Raw genomic sequence first — 20,340 nt, forward strand, 5'->3', positions numbered from 1 at the left:
TTTCATTTATTTCATGTGTATCATTTCCACATGACAGTCACGTTTCTCACCATGAGAGTTTTGAGAGGAATCGATTAAACTGTAGTTCCGCAATTGACATGATCCAACTTATGTGTCTCGAGATGTCTCCATCTTGCCTGTGGCAAAGCAACCAACACTACTTCTCAAAGACCATGGCTAGAGCGTGGATTGAAAGACTACCTCACCCATCTACCCATGGCACGATGGCACAGATGGGTCGGTTAGGTGCATCGGCCGTGCTAAATTCTCCCTCGGTGTACCCAAACAAGCGCAAGAGTGTGGCAACTGGGAGATTTTCACAGTAACTTCATTGCAGTATGAATGCAAGCCTACTTGTGACACTAATAATACATATATGTTTTTTATTATATATATATATATACACACACAAATATTCTTCCCTGCTACCACACTTTGGCTTTATGATAGATTCCCCAGTAAAGGGGGAAATGTTGCCCCAGCACTTTTTAATTCTCCAGAGGTGGTACCAGTGGCACAATGGTTCGCACTGCTTCCTCACACCAGGGACCCAGGTTCAATTCCACACTCTGTGTGGATGTTGCACATTCTCCCTGTGTCTGTGTGGGTCTTCTCTGGGTGCTCTGGTTTCCTCCCACAGTCCAAAGATGTGCTGATCAGGTCAATTGACCATGCTAAATTGACACTTAGTCTCAGGGGGACTAGCAGGGTAATTGTATGAGGTTGTGGGAATAGGGTCTGGGTGGGATTGTGGTCAATACCGACTCGATGGGCCGAATGGTCTTCATCTGTACTGTAGGTATTCTACGCTATGATTGCCCTCCCCACAGATTTCAAGAATTATATTGTAGACAGAGGAGTCAGCCCAGAGATGTTTTTAACCACAAATTTTATCTGAGCCCTGTCCAAAGCCAGCTGGAACCATCAACTACCAAAGGGGGAGAAGCTGAGTAGGAGGGAGAAAATGGAAAGTTGGGGTCGCAGCCGATGCAGTGATCAAATGCTGTAAAGCCTCAAAGGAAGGGTCCTCCCCATCCCCCTACTGCCATTGTGGGAACCCCAAATAAAATTGGAAAACTTATCTGCCTGAGCCTCTCCTGTTTCACAATTCCCTTCCACCAGGCTTGGCTCCAATAAAGTTCTTACTACTTTTCCCCTCAGACCTTAGACTACATTAGCTGGTCTGGTTCTGGTGGCACCACAGGGCCTTGATTTGTACGTCTGAAGCAAGCTTGGAATATGCCTCCTTGAAAAGAGCAGGATAACATCGGGACAAAGCAAGAAAGGCAATGGGCGGGACTTCTTTTCAAAGTGTTGTGTCCAGTGGGAAAAGTGGAGGGCAGCTTGCCAGTTGCCTTGCCAACTTTTTCTGCCATATTTTTGAATAATTAGTGGAAAAAATTGGGAGTGGCTTGTCCCATGATACTATACTGGCACAGTGGGCAGAATGATGTGGGAATGTTGGCGTTTTACAGTGGGCAGAGCCAGTAACCTTGGCTCCTGACAGATTATGGCACCCTTTAAAAAGAGCTTTCCATTCTGAATAAAGAAAACAGTGAATCCCCAACAGAGAGGAACCACCCGACATACAGATACCCTGTTATGGTTGAGGTTAGAAACTCTAAAGTGTTTTATGAAGCCCTCTCAAATCGTAAGTTTTGCATCTTGAATTTGGCTGGATAAGCATGATATGTTCTACTTCAGATGTGAATCAAAAGACCCACGAGGGGGTTTTTATGAAACAAAGTTTTTTTTTAAGAATATAGTTAACATGTATAGTAAGAAAATTAACAAGAACTTTTATCAATTACAAACAAGAAACAGAACATCCACCATAATATATAACTCTCAATGAATATCTCTAATATGTTCCAATTAAAACCAAAACCCATAGACGACAAAAAACGCTTTTCACAGATTTAACACAGCATTGACTAATGCTCACTTGATTCTTTGATTGAGGCCATGAGTTGAAATCTGCAGTCCAATGCTCCTGAAACTCAGAACAATTTGAAGACAAGACAGCTTTCCAGACAGACCTTGGCTCAACTTCCAAGAACAATAGATTGTCACCCTTCAGGAAAATCAACAGAACTTTCCAAACAACAGGGAGAGAGGGAAAACACTTCTTTTAGCTTGCTGCCCCTTCTAAAACTCTCCCTTACAGCTCCAAACTGAAACTGAAAACAACCCTTGTCACCTGACCTGCACACAGATTTTTTTTCTCCTTCCATCAATGATATCACCTAAGGCTGTGAGCTTAATTTAATAAAATCTCTTAAAGGTACACTATCATTACAACCCCAGCCAGGGTAAACTTCCACCCTAAACCTCCCAGTCAAAGCCACCCCCTTCCCCCAGCAGTGCCAGAGCACCTACCCATGTCACTGCCCCTATTGTGCAACCTGCCAGCATGGGAGGAAATTCCTACATGGGTAGGGATAGTATAGTGGGGAAGCCTGCTAATGCCACATAACTGTATACCAATGTGGTTCCTGACCTTACATAAGAACGTAAGAATTAGGAGCAGGAGAAGGCTACCCGGCTCCTTGAGCCTGCTCTGGCATCCATGGCTGATCTTTTCATGGACTCAGCTCCACTTACCCGTCCATTCACCATAACCCTTAATTTCTTAACTGTTCAAAAATTTATCTATCCTTGCCTTAAAATCATTCAATGAGGCAGCCTCAACTGCTTCACTGAGCAGGGGATTCCACAGATTCACAAGCCTTTGTGTGAAGAAGTTCTCCTCAACTCAGTCCTAAATCTGTTCCCCCTTATTTTGAAGCCATGCCTTCTAGTTCTTGTTTCACCTGCCAGTGGAAACAACTTCTCTTCTTCTATTTTATGTATTCCTTTCATAATCTTATATGTTTCTATAAGATCTCCCCTCATTCTTCTGAATTCTAATGAGTACAGCCCCAGTCTACTCAGTCTCTCCTCATAAGCCAACCCCCTCAACTCCGGAATCAACCTAGTGAATCTCCTCTGCATCCCGTCCAGTGCCAGTATATCCTTTCTCAAGTAAGGAGACAAAAAAATTACACGGTATTCCAGCCATGATCTTATTGAATGGCGCGGCAGGCTCGAAGGGCTAGATGGCCTACTCCTGCTCCTATTTCTTATGTTCTTATGTGTGTCCTCACCAGAACCTTATACAGCTACAACATAATCTCGCTGTTTTAAACTCTATCCCTCTATCAATGAAGGACAAAATTCCATTTGCTTTCTCAATTACCTTAATGCACCTGCAAACCAGCTTTTTGTGATTCATACACAAGGACACCCAGGTCTCTCTGCACCGCAGCATGTTGATGTTTTTTACCATTTAAATAATCGCCCAATTTGCTGTTATTCCCATCAAGATGGATGATCTCACAGTTACCAACATTGTACCCCATCTGCCGGACCCCTGCCTATTCACTTCGACTATCTATATCCCTTTGCAGACTTTCAGTGTTCTCTGCTCACTTTGCTCAGCCACTCATCAATACAAAAGGTTGTGAACGTAGCCCAATCCATCACGCAAACCAGCCTCCCACCCATTGACTCTGCCTACACTTCCCACCTTGATAAAGCAGCCAGCGTAGTTAAGGACGCCATGCATCCCGGACATTCTCTCTTCTACCTTCTTCCGTTGGGAAAAAGATACAAAAGTCTGAGGTCACGTACCAACCGACTCTAGAACAGCTTCTTCCTGGCTGCTGTCAGACTTTTGAATGGAATTACCTTGCATTAAATTGATCTTTCTCTACATCCTAGCTATGACTGTAACACTACATTCTATACTCTCTCATTTCCTTCTCTATGAACAGTATGCTTCGTCTGTATAGCGTGCAAGAAACAACACTTTTTACTGTATGTTAATACACATGACAATAATAAATCAAATCAAATCATCTCAGTGTCATCTGCGAATTTTGACACACTACACTTGGTCCCCAACTCCAAATCATTTATGTAAATCATAAACAATTGCAGTCCCAACACTGATGCCTGAGGCACACCACTAGTCACTGATTACCAACCAGAAAAATACCCATTTATCACCACACTCTGCTTTCTGCTGGTTAACCAATCCTCTATCCATCCAATACACTACTTGTAACACCGTACACGTTTATCTTATGTAGCAATCTTTGGTGCGGCACCTTGTCAAATGCCTTTTGGAAATTCAGATATACCACATCCACAGGTTCCCCATTGTCCACGGCGCATGTAATGTTCTGAAAGAATTCCACTAAATTAGTCAAACATGACCTTCCTTTCATGAACCCATGCTGCGTCTTCCCAATGGGTCAATTTATATCCAGATATCTCTCTATTTCTTCCTTGATGGTAGATTCATCTTTCATTGTGGGAACCCCATCAGATCATTGGATGGGGATGGAGACAATTACTTTGTGACTTGCACTCAATTGTCTGTCCCCTGTGGCTACCCACCCACGGCAAATGGGGGTGGCAAATCCCTCCCAACATGTTCAGAGAGGTTAAATTATTCTCCTCATTTCCCATCACCCACATTTCTGCCCAGTGAGCAGGGTTAGAACTGGAGACAAATAATTAAAAATCTCTGCTAATTAACCTGGGCAAACAGCCCTGCCTAGACGATACCGAGTACTTTATTCATTTATTTGTTAATAGAATATGGTTAACACTGACTAGGCTCGAATTTATTGACCATCCCTAATTGCCCTTGTAAAAGTGGTGGTGAGCTATCGTTTTGAACTACTGCTGCCAGTGTGGTGTAGATATACCTAGGGTGCTGTTAGGGAGAGAGTTCCAGGATTTTGACCCAGTGACAATATAGTTCCAAGTCAAGATGGTGGTTGGCCTGGACTGCAGGACTTGGAGGTGGGTGGATCGTGTTCCCATGCATCTGCTGCCCTCATTATTCTGGTTGGTAGAGATGGTGGGTTTGGAAGGCGCTGTCACGGGAAGCTTGGTGGGTTGCTGCAGTCCACCTTTCATCATATCATTATGTGTGGCAGATGAATGGATACTTCAGGATTGTGCCTCAGGATATTACAAATACAAAAAAGCCACGTGCTCAAAGTATTTTCAACAAAGGTCATTCTTTCAACGAACCCTCCAGGACCTTAGCCCATAGCCTAGCCTGTGGATTCACTGTAGGATTGGGGGAGCACTGGGTTGGCAGCAATGCTGTCATTAGGATGAGATGTTAAAGCAAGATCCCATTTGTTGTTCAAGTGGGTGTCAAAAACCAGCAAGGGAAGAATCTCAACATTTGAACCAATATGAATTTCTCAACTAAGACGAGCAAAACAGCCTATTAAACATTCGTCCCACAAGCTTTAAAGTCCAGGCAAAATGATTACTGTGCGTATTTGTAAGAGAGTCCCCATTTACAATTTATAACATGATACCTAGGGTGAGACACAGGTAACGAAGATATCTGCTTGAGGACATGCCTGTAGCAATGCACTATCCCTTAGATGGTTGCACAGTTGTCCACTAAGGGGAGTTACAGAAGAACATGAGAAATAGGAGTGAGAGTGGACCGTTCAGCCCCTTGAGCTTACTCTGCCATTCAATAATATCATGGCATTGACTCTCCTGCCTGCTCCCAATGTAGAAACATAGAAAATAGGAGTAGGAGTAAACTATTTGTCCCTTTGACCCTGCTCCACCTTTCATTGTGATCATGACTGATCATCCAATTCAATAACATATTCCCACTTTCCCCCCACCCATATCCTTTGATTCCTTTCACCCCAAGAGCTATATCTAACTTCTTCTTGAAAACCTGCAATGTTTTGGCCTCAACTGCTTTCTGTGGTAGAGAATTCCATAGATTCACCTCTCTCTGGGTGAAGAAATCTTTCCTTATCTCAGCCCTAGATGGTCTGCCCTGTATCCTCATTCTGTGACCCCGCCACTGGTCCCGGGGGAACATCCTTCCTGCATCTACCCTATCTACTCCTATTACAATACTATAGGTTTCTATGAGAACCTCCCTCACTCCTGTAAACTTTAGTGAATATAATCTGAACAGACTCAATCGCTCCTCATACATCAATCTCACTATCACAGGAGTCAGTCTGATAAACCTTCACTGCACTCTCTTCGTAGCAAGAACATTCTCTCTCAGAAAAGGAGATCAAATCTGCAAACAATATTTCTTAATTAACTCCAATATTTTTCTCTGCGGATAGTAATTATCTTAAGTTCCTCACTCTTATTAACCATTTGAGTTCCCTTTATTTCTGATATTTAACTCATATGTTCAAACGTGGAGCCCGGCACAACATATTTCTTCAATATCTCTGCCAACTCCTCATTCACCTGAATAGTTTTTTTCCTGTTTCTCCACCAAAGGAACAAGCATTTATTTTAGCTACTCTCCTTCTTTTTATACACCAGTAAAATTCTCAAAACTGCTTTCGGATTCCTGGCTACTTTACTCTTGTGTTCCACATTTCCCCTTTTCAGTTTATTTATTAGTGTCACAAGTAGGCTTACATTAGCACTGCAATGAAGTTGCTGTGAAAATCCTCTAGTCGCCACAGTCCGGCGCCTGGACACTGAGGGAGAATTTAACATGGCCAATGCATCTAACCACCACATCTTTCGGACTGTGGGAGGAAACCGGAGCTCCCGGAGGAAACTCAAACGGATATGGGGAGAATGTGCAGAGTCCGCACGAACAGCGACCCAAGCTGGGAATTGAACTGAGTCCCTGGCGCTGTGAGGCAATAGTGCTAAACGTTGTATCACTGTGCCACTCTTTTCATCATATTTTGGTTGTTGGTTTCTAAACACTCTCAATCCTCAGACTTATTATTCTTTGCAACATTATAATCCTGTTATTTTAATTCAATACTATCCTTAACATCCTGAATAAGTCACAGGCCATGGTTGGAATTTTATCACCCTTTCCTCCATGGGAATTGGAGCGGGCGAGGGCCAGACAATGGGAAGGTCTGTCAATCTTGGGTAGGATCTTATGGTTTCGGGATGAGTGAGGCCATAAAATCCTGCCTGATATTCCTTGCTGAGTTTTTTAACAGGATGTATTTTATCAATAAATGCTGGTCTTGATGCTCGATCCTATGAAGGAACTTTTAAAAATTATAGAGATTTTCAGAGGACCATTCACCATGAGATTACTAATTAAACATGACTCATGAGATCTAAAATAGTTTTGTACTTAGTTGGTTTCACTTCATATTGCTCCAGGAAACCATCACAAAAGCATTATGCAAACTCATCTTTAAAACTACCTTTGTCATTTTGATCGATGCAATCTAAAAGAAGATTAAATTCCCTCACAATTTTTATTGTGTCTTTGTTACACCTTCAATTATTTCTTCATTAATGTTCTGTCTAAAGCTATGCTAATTTTAGAAGTCCTACAAATAGCTTCCACGAGTCATTCCTGACCCCTGTTATTCCTAATCTCCAATCATTCTGATCTATTTCCTGATCTGCTGAACCAAGATCCTTTCTCACTACTGTCCTTCCATCATCTTTTATTATCAGGGCCATTCCCACTGTTGCTCCTGTCTGTCTTTTTTAAACATTGTGAGCTGAGAAATACTTATTTCCCAATATTGACCACCTTGTAACCAGGGGTTGTATTTCACCATCCCAAAACAGGACCAAATGGAGGTGGGATGGCAAAACAAAATGGCCACCCAAGCCAGACAGGCAGTATCCTTAACTCTGTTTCTGCCAGTGGCCATGTTGCAAGGTACGGGAAAGGGAACAGGGCAGGAGGCCCATTCTCTTCTATCAAAAAGCCCAAGGTCAGACCTACTGGATTTTCAGCAGGTCCTCAAAAGCTCCCCCCTGCCCTCCCCACCAAGCAAGAAGGTATGGGAATGGTTGTTAAGGCCAGACAAAAGGCTGGGAAACCTCTTGGTATTGGAGGATATTTAGGGCGGCACTGGAGCCAGGTTAACATTGAGAGATATCAACAAGAGAAGAAGATAGAGGGAGTTTTAAAAAATTCATTCATGGGACATGGGCTCTGCTGCCTGGCCAGCATTTATTGCCAATCCTTAGCTGCCCTTGGAGGCCAGTTAAGAGTCAACCACATTGCTGTGGCTCTGGAGTCACATGTAGGCCAGACCAGGTAAGAATGGCAGATTTCCTTCCCTAAAGGATATCTGTGAACCAGATGGGTTTTTTGGCAATTGACAATAATTTCGTGGTCATCAGTAAATTCTTAATTCCGTATTCTTTATTGAATTCAATTTCCACCAAATGCCGTGGTGGGATTTGAACCCAGGTCCCCAAAATATTAACTGAATTTCTGGATTAATAGCCTTGTGATAACACCACTATGCCTCCTCAAGAGAGTGAGTGGGGCAACCTCATAGAAGAGCCAAGTTTTGGACAGGCATTGGTTTTGATGGGCTCTTTCTCAGAATGTTCAGGGGGCTCATCTTTCCAGTTTTACGTATTGCATGTGAGACTCAGACTCATTGTCAGAACACATAAAGAATCAATCTTGGAAAAAAAATGGCAGCCAAAGTTGATGGGCCTTTCAGTGGGCCAACTCTGGGGCATCTGTCTCCTTGGGTCTGCCAATTGGGATGACAGATCTGCCTCTGGCAAAAGTGGGGCCTTGTACCCGGAATATTCCATTTCTCATCAGCCTGGCGATGGAGGCAGGATCGAGGCATGGGATTGTTCCAAACTCCCACCATCAATAGCAAAATTAAACACCATGATCGGAATTCTCCCGCCATTCACACCCTGCCACCACTGCCAGCAAGGATGGAGAATTTGATGTTCAGTCAAATTTCCATTCACTGCAGCAGGACCAGAGAATCTTGCCATCATGAATAGTCGAAAAATCCCGTCCCATATCTCTGTAATAGTTGTTATATTTAAAACACTTTATTCATTCGTGGGACATGAGTGTCACTGGCTGGCCAACATTTATTGCCCATCCCTAGTTAACCTAGTGATAGTGAGCTGCCTTTTTGAGCGATTGATATAACTTAATGGATTGTTGGGCCATTTCAGAGGGCAGTTGAAAGTCAGCCAGATTGCTGTGGCTCTGGAGTCACATGTAGGCCAGGCCAGGTAAGGATGGCAGATTTCCTTCCCTAAAGCACATTAGTGAGCCTGATAGATTTTCCCGACAATGGTTTCATGGTCATCAGTAGATTCTTAATTTCAGATATTTCACTGAATTCAAGTTCCACCATCTGCTGTGGCGGGATTTGAACTGGAGTCCCTAGAACATCAGTTGAATTTTTTGATTAATAGTCTAGAGATAATACCACTCAGTCATCCCCTCCCCTCCTCCCTCCATTTGTGCTGTTGGTTCATCTATCTCATAATGAATACTCCATGAACCCAGGTAAAGAGCCTTTTGTTTTATTAATGCATTAATACTGTTAAACTCTCCATCCGTTTATCTTTTCCCAAATTGCTACACTGCTCTTCTAAACTCCAGTGAATATAATTGTGACTGACTTAGTCTCTCCTGATATGACAGACTTGCCATCCCAGGAGTCAGCCCGGTAAAGGTTCGCTGTACTCCCTCTATAGCAAAGACATCCTTCCTTAGATACAGACACCAAAACTGCACACGACACCCGAGGTGTCTGCCATTTGTCTGCTCCAGGTTAAACGCCGTTTTTCATTTAATCACTCTGTCTCCCACCATGTAACAGACCTTGCCTTTCATTTTCTGCATTCTTCAGTTGAACATGCAAGCTGCTCTGAGATCCTTTTTGGAAGCAATTTCTCTCTTTCATGTGATTTGTGTTGGGAAAATGAAAAGATGAACTATGCACTTTCAGGACATAAGAACATAAGAACATAAGAAATAGGAGCAGGAGTAGGCCATCTGGCCCTTCGAGCCTGCCCCGCCATTCAATAAGATCATGGCTGATCTGTCGTGGCTCAGTTCCACTTTCCGGCCCTCTCCCCATAACCCTTAATCCCCTCTCTTATCAAAAACCCATCAACCCGCTTCTTGAAAATATGTAGCGAGGCAGCCTCCACCACTTCAACGGGTAGAGAATTCCAGAGATTCACCACCCTTTGAGTGAAGAAGTTCCTCCTCAACTCTGTTCTAAAACGCCCCCCCTTTATCTTGAGGCTGTGCCCCCTAGTCCTAGTGTCTTTTTTGAGTGGGAAGAGCCTCTCCACCTCTATCCTATCCATCCCATTCATCATCTTATACGTCTCAATGAGATCTCCCCTCATTCTTCTAAACTCTAACGAGTACAAGCCTAGTTTATTCAGCCTCTCCTCATAGCTCAACCCCCTCAACTCCAGTATCAGCCTAGTAAACCTCCTCTGCACTCCCTCCATCCCTTCATTTTTCAACCCGTTCCTTTGAAGCTTTTTGGGTTATATTGTGGCAGCGTTTTATTGGAGCTGCTGTACTCAGTTTCATCCAAAGATATGTAGGTTAGGTGGATTGGCCATGCTCAATTGCCCCTTAGTGTCCAAGATGTGTAGGTGAGGTGGATTGGTCATGGTAAATGCATTGGGTCATGGTATAGCACGAGGAGATAGGCTTGTGCAAGGTGCTCTTTTGAAGAGTTTGGTGCAGACTTAAAGGGCCAAATGGCTTCCTTCTGCACTGCAAAGATTCTATTATTCTATGGTTCTAAGATTATTCCTTCCATCTTTTTGATACATGTCTAAAGGGGCATGGTAGTCTGGATCTGCATGGGTGGGGACTGGGGGGGAAGATACTGGTGGTCATTTATGAGAAGTTGATGGCACAGTGGTATTATTGCCAGGCTCTTAATCCAGAAACTGTTCTGGGGGACCCTGGTTCAAAATCTGCCATGGCAGATAGTGGAATTCGAATTCAACAAAAAAATCTGGGAATTAAGAATCTACCAATGATCATAAAATCATTGTCAGTTGTTGGAAAAACCCATCTGGTTCACTAATGTCCCTTGGAGACGGAAATCTGCAGTTCTTACCTGGTCTGGCCCACATGTGACTCCAAAGCCACACAGCAATGTGGGTGACTCTCAACTGCCCTCCAAGGGCAATTAGGGATGGGTGATAAATACTGGCCAGCCAATGACACGCAGATCCCATGAATGGATAAAAAAGAACTTTTAAAAATGCGCCTTATGTGACAGGTAAAGAAGAAGCTTGAAAACATCATTCTCAAAGGAGTTTGTGATGTTAGTGGCTTTAGTGGGGGGAGGGAAGTGGTGGGGTAGAAAATGGCGAACCTGCATCATTACCTTGTAAATGCAGATAGGGAAACATGTCCTGTCCTCCTCTTCACCCTGACGCCCTTTGCTGTGTCCTCACTCCCAATTTTCTTGGCGCCGTTCTTACGGGAGCTGTTTTTCCCTTTCTGAGACAGCTTCAATTTTGCATTCGGACACCAAGAAAATGAAAGCTGGTCGGTGCCAATCTACATTTGTGGCTTGCTTCATTCTAAGCTCCCGACAGTATTGACATACGACTGAAGACAATTTATAATGCTACAAGAAATACATTATTCAACCTATCCCTTCGAAGTTTGGAACATTGTAATGAATCTCTCTCTTCTCCATCTCAAGGTACACCCGTGGCACGCAGGTCACTTCTGTAAAGAAAAATAATCAATCTCTCTGAAATGTTTATGGTCTGATGTCTGTTGAGATTGGACTGATGCTTCTAGGTTAGAAATGCACAATTGTCGCTGTACTCATTTTCCATCTTTATAGTGGACACAAGTTGCAAGGTCAGCTTCATTGGATCTAGCCAGGTTAGGTAATAGACGCCTCACAGCGTCAGGGTCCCAAGTTCAATTCCAGCCTCGGGTCACTATCTGTGTAGAGTTTGCACATTCTCCCCGTGTCTGTGTGGGTTTCTTCCAGGTGCTCCAGTTTCGTCCCACAGTCCAAAGATGTGTGTGTTAGGTTGATTGGCCATGCTAAATTGTTAGGGAGATTAGCAGGGTAAATGCATGGGGTTGCGGGACTAGGGCCTGGGTGGGGTTGTGGTCGGTACGGACTCGATGGGCCAAATGGCCTCCTTCTGCACTGTAGGGTATCTATGATTCTATCTTTCCATGATGAATATTCATCATCAATGCCTGGATGTGTTAACCTGAGGGAGCGGGTCAGCCCATCTACTGCAGAACTACTCACGTTTTCACGCCATTTTTGTTTTTAAGTGGGATGAAAATCAGGTAGGTTTCTAGAACAGATGGGTTATGCGTTCCACCAGGTTACTGACCAAGCACTGATGTTGGCCATTTGTAATGTTGTGTTGGTCCATCATCTACAAGGTACAAGTCAGGACTGAGATGGAATCCTTTTCACTTGTTTGCTCCAACAACACTGAAGAAGTCAACACCTTCCAATACAAAGCAACCCTCTTGATTGGCAACCCATCCACAAACAATCACTCCCTCCACCATCAGTGGCATCTGTGTGTATCATCAGCAAGACTCACTCCTGGAACTAACCAAGGGTCCTTAGGCAGCATCTTCCAAATCCATGGCTGCTGCCATGTAGAAGGACATGGGTAGCAGATACATGGGGACACCACCACCCTGGAAGTTCCCCTTCAAGTCACATACCATCCTGATTTGGAAGTATATCACCGTTCCTTCACTGTCGCTGGGTCAAAAATCCTGGAACTCCTTCCCTAACAGTACCATGGGCATACCTCCGCTTCAAAGACTGCAGAGGGTCAAGAAAGCAGCTCACCACTACCTTCTTAAAGACAATTCAGGATGAGCAATAAATGCAGGCCCATCCAGCAATGCCCAAATGCTGTAAATGGATTTTTAGAAAAGGCAGCATCTTTTGCTTTAATTTCAAAAATGTTGCATTTTCCACTTACCCCAATATTTTCCATTCATTTACCTGTCACTACATTTGTGAGTGGAGACTTTGGCCTTGTCTTTTCTTCATCTCACCAATTGCCTTTTGTATTACCTCATGGCCATTCACTTGAGCATGGTTTGCAATTCATCCTACTCACTATCTCCTCCTAGCATATTTGTTGATTCCCTCCAACTTGCTACCATTTTCTGACCTGACTTAACCTGTTTTAGTCTCTGGTCCTGCTGACTTCTGTCCAGATGTGAGGTGACTGAACTATGTACTGTGTTCTGGTGAAGATCTTCTGGTGTGAATTTGAAATTTCTCTTTGAAGCTTTCACCATTGAAACTTTTCCATATCTAGCCTCCTTGAGGAAGTAATGCCAAACTTAAAATCATCGTCTTTGTGAATAGACACAGTAAGAAGTACCTCCGCTTCAGGGACGGCACAGTGGCAAGGTGGTTAGCACTGCTGCCTCACATCACTAGAGACCTGGGTTCGATTCCCTGCTTGGGTCACTATCTGTGTGGTGTTTGCATTTTCTCCCCAAGTCTGCGTGGGTTTCCTCTGGGTACTCCAGTTTCCTCCCACAGTCTAAAAGACATGCTGATTAGGTGCATTTACCCGAACAGGCGCCAGAGCGTGGTGACTAGGGGAATTTCACAGTAACTTCATTGTACTGTAGTGTAAGCCTTACTTGTGGCTAATAAATAACTTTAACTTTAATTCTGACAAAATCAGGTGATGAAGCAACAGTGCTCCCAAAGCTCGTGATTCCAAATAACTTTGGACTTTAACGTGATGTTGTGAAGCTTCTTGCTGTGCCCACCCCAGTCCAGTGCCAACATCTCCACTTCAAGAACGGAGACATTCATCTCTCTGGGTTTCTTGATAACTTAGCTAAAGAAACAGATAAGGGGACGAAGAATTTTGCTTTTTGTAATGCAGCAAGTGATTACAATCTGGAAATCACCCAACGATTTCTCCCTGAAGAGACGAAGGTAGAGAGGCAACCTGATAGAGGCTTATAGAATGTTGAGACGAATAGATAGGGTGGATTCTCGGAGGCTATTTCCCAGGGCTGAAGTGATCGCTATGAGAGGACACAGGTTTAAGGTGCTGGGAAGCAGGTATAGAGAGGAGATGTTAGGGGAAAGTTTTTCACTCAGAGGGTGGTGAATGAGTGGAATCGGCTGCCATCGGTGGTGGTAGAGGCAAACTCACTGGGGTCTATTAAAAGACTTCTGGATGAGTATATGGGATCTTATGGCATTGGAAGTTACAGATAGTTCTATGGCTTGGTAGGTATAGATGTGATCGGCGCAACTTGTGGGCCGAAGGGCCTGTTTGTGTTGTAGTGTTCTATGTTCTATGATAGGGTGGCTAAACCAGGTTCAGTTGTAACTTTCAGAAAGATATTGGGCAGAACTTTCTCCCTGTTCTGCTTGCAACGGGGAATTGTACTGGGTGGCAAATGGACCATGCAAAGGTGCGTTGCCCTCAGGTGGGATTTTCCAACATTTGGCCAGAAAATCCCACCCATTGGCCGAATACTTGAAGAGAACACAATGGCAGGGAAGAGGTTCGAAGTGCAGAATCCTTCCGCCAAGCAAGCACAGAATCAATGGGCTGAAGGGCCTTCCTCTACGCCGTGTATCATTCTATGATAATCATGAGTTCTCCCCAACATGATAGTACTCTCCTTCTAAGTTACAAAGGCAAAATTGCAGATACAGTTTGAAAAGAATCACAAGTATGACAAACACGACAGCTGTAGACAAATAATTATAGATGTACCAGTTCGACTTCAATTCCAGTTTATTCCGCGAGGACATCTCATAAACTCAAAAATTATATATCCGGAATGTGACTCACCATCATTGCAAGTGATTAGCGGGCTAATAGTTATATTGATACTGAAAATTAATATTTAGAAATGGCATGCTACAGAGAGTAAAGAACTCAGTCTTCTGGAGGTGGTCGTTTGGAGCTTGCCCTTTCAGATGATTGCTTGAGCAACTTATTGGCATTCGGAACATTACCAGGTGACTGGAGTTGGCATTCAGTTGTGTTATTATAGTTTTTTTTTTCACTCCCCTCTCCTAATGAGTACTTGGGCCTTCAGTTGCTCTTTCAAATAATAGAATTTTGTCTAATTATATCTGAAGCACATACAAGCTAAAGTGCTGAAGAACAAACCAGAGCCAAGCTGTAAGATACATTGCACCTTGCCTTAAGGCTCAGGGCACGACGATGGGCAGATAGAATAGAAAGTTGTTAGAGCAGAACCTGAAGGAAGAATGCATGTTTCAGGGCTATTGTTGAACTGAACAAAAGGCAGGGAGTGGGAAGTGGAGACAGCCTGCCCTTTTCAGCAACTCTTGAGAGCAAATGACCGCGAGAACAAGTGAGCATTTTTAGTGTCCTTTCCGAGTGGTTCCAAGTTTAATGATACGCTTTGATGAAAAGGCACCAGTTTGAGGTTTGAAACACTGCAATCTTTGGCTGTGAAATGGGATCTGAGTGCAGATAGGTAATGTTTTGCGTTGCAAGAATGTTTCGTGGATCTTGATGGGCTCACTGACCCACTTGAGCCTCTTATCCGGCAATGCCTCACTTTTAAAATTCTCGTCCTTGTTTTCAAATGCCCACAAGGCCTTGTTCCTCCCTTTCCCTAGTCCCAAGATCTGTTCATCTCCAACTCTGGCCTCGTGACCATTCTTTTCTTGAAGAACTTCACCAGTTATGGCCCAGTCTTCAACTGACTGGCCTGTGAGCTCTGGAGATCTCTCTGTAAAGCTCTCCTTAGTAAGTAGTCTCACAGCAACAGGTTAAAGTCCAACAGGTTTTTTTGGAGCACTGACAATTTAGCTTTGCCAATCAATCTTACTCACACATCTTTGGATGGGAGGAAACTGGAGCACCCGGAGGAAACCTACACAGACACAGGAAGAACGTGCGAACTCCACACAGACAGTCACCTAAGGCCGAAGTTGAACTGGTCCCTGGTGCTGTGAGGCAGTAGTGCTAACCATTGTGCCACCATGCCACACAGCTTCGTTAAATTGAACTGGACTATACAGATTCTGACTGTGCCATCTTCCTTCACTACAACTATGATCGCGGAGACCCATTCCGTGGCTTCATCTATGAGGGCTACAACAGCCAGTCTTGTCATGCTGTCTCGTTCATCTGCCACCCTCTGTTTCATGGCAAGGATACACTTCATGAAGCACAGACAGTGGGTGGCACTGAATCATCCAGCCTTATGCGATAGATAACAGGCAACATGCCAATAACATGGCAGTCAAACAGTTCTCTGTATCCCAGCATCTCTGGTGCTTGTTGCTGTAAGTTGTGCATGCCTGGTCCAAGGGGGATTAGCCTGGTGAATGCTGTCATGGTTTAACATCCTGGTTGACAACCAGGAGTTTAAACTTGCCCTGGGTGCAGTCCAGGGTGACTGTGCCTTCTCTGTGTACGATCCATCAACGATATACAACCACCATCATCCCAGTATCTAGGAAAAGCCAAGCAGCGTGCCTTAATGACTATCGGCCGGTGGCTCTGATATCCAGCATTATGAATGCTTTGAAAGGCTAGTCACGACATGAATCAATTCCAGCCTCCTAGACTACCTTGGTCCACTGCAGCTTGCCTCCTGCTGCATCAGGTCCACAGCAGACGCCATTTCCCTGGCCCTGCACTCAACCCTGGAACACCGAGATAACAAGGATACCTATGTCAGATTCCAATATTTTGACTATAGCTCAGCCTTCAACACTATTTTTCCCATGAAACTCATCTCCAAACTCTGTGGCCTGGGCTTTGGCACCCCCCTCTGCGACTGGTTCCTGAACTTCCTAACTCACAGACAACAATCAGTAAGGATAAGAACAACATCTCCTCTACGATCATCCTCAACACCGGTGCCCCACAAGGCTGTGTTCTCAGTCCCCTACTATATACCCATAACTGTGTGGCCAAATTCCCCTCCAATTTGATTTTCAGATTTGCTGACAACATCATTGTAGTGGATCAGATCTCAAACAATGACAGGACAAAGTACAGGAATGAGATAGAGAACCTGTTGAACTGGTGCGGCAACAATAATTTCTCCCTCAATGTCAACAAAATGAAGGAGATTGTCATTGACTTTAGGAAGCGTAAAAGAGAACATATCCCTGTTTACATCAAGGGGGACGAAGTAGAAAGGGTTGAGAGCTTCAAGTTTTTAGGTGTCCAGATCACCAACAACCTGCCCAGCTCCCCCAATGCCGACATTATTGTTAAGAAAGCTCACCGATGCCTCTACTTTCTCTGAAGACTAAGGAAATTTGGCATGTCGGCTACAACTCTTACTAACTTTTACAGATGCACCATAGAAAGCATTCTTTCTGGTTGTAACATAGATTGGTATGGCTCCTGCTCTGCCACACAGAACTACAAAAGGTCATGAATGTAGGCCAATTCATCACGCAAACCAGCCTTCCATCCACTGATTCTGTCCACATTTGCCACTGCCTTGGCTAAGCAGCCAGCATAATTAAGGACCCCATGCACGCTGGACATTCTCACTTCCGCCTTTTTCCATCGGGAAAAAGATACAAATGTCTGAGGTCACATACCAACCAACTCAAGAACAGCTTCTTTCCTGCTGCTGTATGACATTTGAATGGACCTACCTTGCATTAAATTGATCTTTCTCTACACCCTAGCTATGAATGTAACACTACATTCTGCACCCTCTCATTTTCTTCTCTATGAACAGTATGTTTTGTCTGTGTAGCATGCAAGAAACAATACTTTTCACTGTATGTTAATACATGTGACAATAATAAATCAAATGAAATCAAGGTTTATTTTGTTGGTGGAATCGAGTGTAGTACAGAGTTTGATTACCTTTAGTAGCATTTTTAACAAATCATTACATCCTGCCCCAGTATCAAACTTTCAGTTTGGCATTGTTGCGAGCAATGTTGCGCATCGGAATGTTCCACATCTTTCAGTGATTGGGGTCAACACTTTACTTGTGAGTGCCACTGACCCAGCCATATTTATTACCTATCCCTTGAGAAGTTCGTGCTGCCTTCTCGAACAGCTGTAGTCCCTATGTGTAGGCACACCCATTGTGCTGTTAGGCAGGGAGTTCCAGGATTTTGATCCAGCAACAGTGAAGGAACAGCGATACATTTCCAAATCCAAATGGTGATGTTCCCAGGTATCTGCTACGTTTGTCCTTCTAGATGGTAATGGACGTGGGTTTGGAGTCTAAGGAAACTTGGTGAGTTTCTGCAGTGCATCTCGTAGATGGCACTTACAGCTGCCAATGTTCATCGGTGGTAGAGAGATTGAATGTTTGTGGAAGAGATAGAAATCAAGCCGGCTGCTTTGTCCTGGATGTTATCAAGCTCCTGAGGTATTGTTGGAGGTGCACTCATCCAGGCAAATGGAGAGTGTTCCATTACACTCCTGACTTGCGCTTTGCAGATGGTGGACTGGCTTTGGGGAGTCATGAGATGAGGTACTCATCGCAGGATTCCTAGGTAGCCATAATATTTATTTGGTAAGTCTAATTCAGTCTCTGGTCAATGCTAACCCCCAGGATATTGATAGTGAGAGATTCAGTGATGGCACTGCCATTGAATATCAAGTGGTGATGGTCAAATCCTCTGTTGGAAATGATCACTTGCTTGGCATTTGCGTGGCACAAATGTTGCCTGTCACTTATCACATTATCATGAAAGAATGTCAGCCCGCTGCTAGATATTGTCCAGGTCTTACTGCATTTGAACATGGTCTGCTTCAGTATCTGAAGGTTCGCAAAAGATATTGAGTATTGTCCAACCATCAACAAACAACACAATCCTTATGATGTTCAGGACTTGCAAGGCAACTATCTCCCAAATGTGTACCACTGTGCCACCACCTCTGTTGGGTCTGTCCTGCTGGTGAGACAGGATATACCCAGGAATGACGATGTGTTGTTTGGGACATTATCTGCAAGGAATGATTCCTTAAGCATGACTGTGTCAGCTCATTGCTTGACTAGTCTGTGTGACGGCTCTCCCAATTTTAACACAAGCCCCCAGATATTAGTACAGAGGACTTTACAGGGTTGACAGGGTTGACAGGGCTGCATTTGCAGTTGTTGTATCCTGTGCCTAGGTCGATGTCGGGTGGTCCGGTTTCATTCCTTGTTGTTCCATTTGCATCAGTGGAATCCAACTGAGTGGCTTACTGGACCACTTCAGAGGGGGAATCAACCACATTGCTGTGGCTCTGGAGTCACATGTAGGCCAGACCAGGTAAGAATGGCAGGTTTCCTTCCCTAAGGGACGTCAGTGAACTTACACAGTAGAGCGCTTCCACAGACCCCAGGCTTTATTTTATCTCCAGCTCATTCACTTTACATGCTGAGCTTGGGGGAGGTAGCTTGCTACAGCATGTCTTGCAACTGGTTGATATAGCTTGTAGCTGCTGGTTTGTTTTGATCTGCATCATTTGGTAAAGTGATTCCATTTACCACATTTATTGCAGTGCTTGTTAAATACAAAGTATTTGCTTATTTTTCTGAGTGTTGTCCACAGCAGTTTGAAGAGGGTGTGTTTTATATTGAAAAGACTTCTCTTCATTCTTAAGTGCTCTGCTCAGTTTCATAGGATCCTGCAGTGTAGAAGGAGGCCATTTGGCCCATCGAGTCTGCACTGACCACAGCCTCACCTGGGCTCTATCCCCATAACCCCATGCATTTACCCTGCTAGTCCCCCTGACACGAAGGGACAATTTAGCACGGCCAATCCACCGAACCTGCACTTCTTTGGACCGTGGGAGGAAATCGGAACACCCGGAGGAAACAAATGCAGACATGAGGTGAATGTGCAAACTCCTTGCAAGCAGTGACCCAAGCCAGGAATCGAACCCAAGTCCTTGGTGCTGTGAGGCATCAGTGCTAACTGCTGTGCGACCATGCCACCCCTAACTGTTCATTCAGCATGCAAATGTTAATAGCAGATTCCAATGTGATGGAGCAGCTGCATGTGCACATTGTCGCTGTGCATTCCACACACTATACAGTCTCGAACATGTTCATCAGTGACAGCACTGATTTTGCACACTTTTGCCATTATTTTCAGTATTGCACATATGAGTGTATTGATTGATCAGATTTCTGATGAGCAGCCTTGAAAGTTTGCCTATCCATGATTATGTTTTTTACAGGCATGCAGATTTGGTCAAATTTATTTATCAGTGTCTCAGGACCTCAGCAGTGCCAACCACAGTGGCACTGTGGTTACTACTGCTGCCTCACAGCTCCAGGGATCCGGGTTCGATTCCCGGCTTGGGTGACTGTCTGTGTGGAGTTTGCACATTCTCCCTGTGTCTGTGTGGGTTTCTTCCAGGTGCCCTGGTTTTCTCCAAAGATGTGGGGGTTAGGCTGATTGGCTATTAGCGAGGGATTACAGGGGCAGGCCCCGGGTGGGATTGTGATTGATGCAGACTCGATGGGCTGAATGGCCTCCTTCTGCACTGTAGGATTCGATGATTTCTAGGATCCACTTT

The sequence above is a fragment of the Carcharhinus amblyrhynchos genome, chromosome 1 (genome assembly GCF_965287045.1).
Source record: "Carcharhinus amblyrhynchos chromosome 1, sCarAmb.v2.hapA, whole genome shotgun sequence".
Taxonomy (NCBI): Eukaryota; Metazoa; Chordata; class Chondrichthyes; order Carcharhiniformes; family Carcharhinidae; genus Carcharhinus; species Carcharhinus amblyrhynchos.